A 4,571-nucleotide genomic window follows, 5' to 3' on the forward strand; every position below is an offset into this window, starting at 1 on the left:
AATTAAGATTGAAACTTATCCATATCTCGTAATCGATGGATCATATTAACGAAAAGATTATATTTTCACGCTAAACGAACAAACTTGGTTCTGTCATACAACGTGACATTTCCTATCATGTGTATTGCCATGACACATTGCTCAATATTAATTTGGGAAAACGAATGTGAATTAGTGATAAATTAAAATGGTTATTTTGATTTATCCATATTGATTAGATCAACATAATGATTCATGTCGTTTGTCGTCGTGATTGGGAACCTAATGGGTAAAACGCAAAAGGAGAACTAGAAGAATGAAGTTTACCAATTAATTAATTAATAAGTGTTGAATAATTAATTAATTGAGTTGCTTATTAATAGCCCAAATTAATTAATTAATTGGATTAATTAAATATTGGATCGGGTTAAAAGACGGGCTAAGCCCATCTTGGCTTATATAAATAAGCTATTAGGGTTTGAAAACTGTAAAGAAAATTTCATATTCTTGCTAGCACAAAAAAAATAAAATCATGGTTCTCTTAATCTTGTTCTCTGTGTGAATTTTTATTAGAGGCTGGATAAATAGATAGCTGTGGATTGTAGATCAAGATTGTTGAAATTAAAGAAAAACAATGGAGTTTGCAGAATTCAACATAGGTATAATTTCTATCAAGTTTCTATCTAAACACAAAGTAAATCTTTAGTGAGAATTGAAATATTATTTAAATTTCCCTGAATATGATTAAGTAAATTTCCAACAGAATCATTTACGGAAAGTAGTTGGAGTCGACGGAATTGTAGAAATAATGCTTATAAGAAGTCCTACTAAAATCAAGAAATGTAGGCATGTCAACCATCAACAAATAAAATGAAAAGGAATTAAAAAACCTAAAAAAAAAAAGAAGAAGAAGAAAGGAAATCATCCAAATTCCCTGCTTGCCACTTCCTCTACTGGTAGATGTTAGGCATCGGTAACAAACCATTGCTATAAGATATCATTTAAAAAATATTTCAACCTTGACCGTGTGTAAAGGATTTCAAACAAGAGAATTAATGTGCTTGTATCCTTTCAATAGCCAAGAAATGTTACACTTGATAGTTTAATACTTTTGGAGCATTTTCAAGAGCCTCTCTATTTTTGAAGAGTATACTTTGCATTAGAAGCATCTACAAATTTAGAGATTATGAAATTCTAAATACTCCAACAACCTCTTTATCTTTAACATTTAATTTTGATACAACCAATATATATTTATTATTTTACCATACTTTTATTCTCACAAACTTTCCTCTAAATCATCATATTATTTTCCTCCATGTTCTTTGTATATATTATTTAGTTGGGTCGATATATGTAGCATTAAAAATTGAATATTTTGAATGTATTTAACTATAGAGAGCGAGTTTGATTCTTTAACTATCATCTCATGGGTAATTGTGTAAGAGGTCTTATTTAATTAATTCACTTTGAACTCGAAGTTATTTTTGGATGCAATTATCCAAACAACTTCTTAAAGACCTTTCTTGATGTCAAATAGTTGGTTAACCTACAAATATTCATCATTGAAAGTTGCATGTGAAGTACGAGAAGATCATGAATTAGATCTAGCCTATGAGTCTCCACCTGACTCGTATCCACGTGCGAATAGAGCAATGAGATCTTGGTTTGTACATCAATTTTTCACCACATTCTCTTAAGCTATCTCGGAGACTTATGTGTCATTGTGAACTCATGGACATTGTAACTGTCTCTGGAATAACTACGCCATATCTGAGCTATTTCAATTGTGTCCAAAATCCACATTATGGTACATTTCATCACTTGCTGTCTTGCTTCATGTTCATTCTCAAAGATATCCTTTTTTAGAAGATTTATGCAAAGAGAAGTACGATGATTTTATTGAGTTGAATCAGCCATATCACTTGCAAATCAAAAAGAAATCTTTATCGATGGAACTCAGAAATATGAATTGTCGAGAAAAATAAATCGCATCTCCATCTCGTATTCATAGGGATCGATGTTGATGAGGTTTTGTACATCACGATACACTTTCGTACCCCACTGATAAATGAAGTGCAATAACACATTGTCCATTACTCCTGTCCAATTCAATGTCCATCAACCATTTTCATTTCTTTGAAACTCATCAAAGTAACAAAATTATGTTTGAGTGTCGATTCAATATTTGCACTTTAATGCAATTTTTGTTTTTTTTTGTTTTTTTTTTTTTGTTTTTTTTTTAAACATTGATAAAAAGAGCAAAAGAAAAACATCAGTTGAAGATTGAAAGATTGACTATTTGTTAATAGATTGAATGGGCTATTAACCAGTCGTCTAATTTTCTACTATACATTTTCATCAATTTGCGCAAAAATTCACATATTTGTTCAATAATTCATACCCATCTATCTAAACACATTAAAATTAGCCAACATAGGATTTAACAGTTAGAAATGAAACTCAACTAATGAAATTCAAACTAAATAAACACAAAAAGAAAAGGGAAAGTACTCATTGATTCAAAATAATGAAATCTTGACTTCTAATAACTGTTTCACAATATGCTTTTGTTGAATTGTTGAAGATTTGTTTTAACATTTTAGTGTTGGAGAAGATGGAGAATGAAAGAGTCTCTAGCTTTAAATTTCAATTGAGATGAGAATTGAAAAAGTATTAATCTATTTCTATCTTTAACTTATTTAAGTAATTTATAAAGATTTAAAAGGATATTTTTGTCTTTTTATATTAAAAAATTAACATTTATAGAGTAAGTTAGGCTTATTGTCTAAACTATCCACTTGACTTGGCCTTTGAGAAAAATCTCCATGTAGCGGTATGATAAAATTGAAAGGTTAAAAATCAAAATATTAGGCATTTCAACGAAATTTCTCAGCACGATAAAAGCGAACGTTAAAAATTAAATCTTAAAAGATGATGATGAAAATATAACATAGACAATAGGTTGAAGACCTTCGCTGCTATTTGCTCAAAATACTTAGAAAAAAAAGGTGAAAAATTAACTTATTGGTATTTATAATCTCTCTATTTTTTTATTTTTATTTTTTGTATATACAAGAATATTAATGTTAACCCCAAAAATCCGCTCTGTGAATCCTACCAAATTTCCTGTGAAGCATATAGAAATATGCAAAGGTAATGTAGGCATGAAAGGTTCGTGTGAAATAAATGCGTATTGTTTTGTCGTCCAAGCTAGCCATATGCTATCAATATACACATAAAATGTAATGCTTGTAACGAAATTAGTTACTATTAAACTAATGAGGAGCCACCATCTGTCATTCTTCTATTATGATCAAATTATCCCTAAACTTGGATGAAAATCTATAAATAGTTTCTTATTTGAAGATAAACGCATACAATTCAAATGTCTCCTTCTTAAATAGTTATTTCTCTTTTTACTCTAGTTTGAGCATTCAAATTAGTGAGTTTAGAAAGTAAAAAATTATAGTTAGGTGAGTAGGATTTACTAATTAGATTTCTGTGAGACTCGAACCGTAGTTGTATGCTTCCAGAATTTTATGATATTTTCTAGTTAGGGTTTCTTCTGCTCGATTCTTTGGCTCAAATCTCTGATTTGAGGCCCTAAACGTGAAAGTCTTAGTGATTCGATTAGATATTCGAAGTGATTATCTGTAATATCTTTTGTCCTCTTGAGTTGTGATGTTTTGAAAGGGATGCAGTGAAGTTTCTTTGTGATTCTTCGTAGGTGCTGAGTCGATCTGGAGAGATAAGTATCATTGCTTTATCTCGTTATATTTGTTGAACAATTGTAACATTTTGTTGCCATTTTTGGCTATTTTAGTGCAACCGAGTGTAATCCAACTTGTTGGATACTCAACGGGGGATGTAGGCGTTAGATGTGGTTGCCGAACCTCCGGGGCTTAGGCCGAAAGATATCTTGTATTGATTCTTTAATTTTCTGCACTGTTTACTTTTGGTCGATTTCGATTATCTTGCTTCTCGATTTAATATTGGGTGACCTTTGCCTTACAATTTCCATTGTCAACAAATTGGAACCGTATGTGAAAAACCTGAACGAAAGAAACCACAAAATTCTCTACAGTGGCTAAGAGATCCTTAAGGTCTAAAAGATTGCTCAACGGGGAATGTAGGCGTTAGATGTGGTTGCTGAACCTCCGGGGCTTAGGCCGAAAGAAATCTTGTGTTGATTCTTTAATTTTCTGCACTTTGGAACCGTATGTGAAAAACCTGAACGAAAGAAACCACAAAATTCTCTACAGTGGCTAAGAGATCCTTAAGGTCTAAAAGATTAAACCCAATGAAAATAGATATAAAAAGGATAGGGATAGAAACAGAGGAATCTAGAAATGATCCAACCAAGTGATTTCAATTCTAAAAGAAAGCGAGAAGAAATACCAGCAAAGTTTCAGACTAACGCTTTTTCTTGTCCAATGCCACCGCCAGCAGAAAGGAACATACACTGTAGTAGACGTGTAAGAAATGGCGAAGAACCTCAAAGGATTGGCATCAGAGAACGCATATCTGCGTAAAATATGAGGACCCTGCGGGAGAGAATGGTGAATAAGGTAAATATGCATGACTGGAAG

Source organism: Olea europaea, chromosome 13 (assembly GCF_002742605.1).
Source record: "Olea europaea var. sylvestris chromosome 13, O_europaea_v1, whole genome shotgun sequence".
Lineage (NCBI taxonomy): Eukaryota > Viridiplantae > Streptophyta > Magnoliopsida > Lamiales > Oleaceae > Olea > Olea europaea.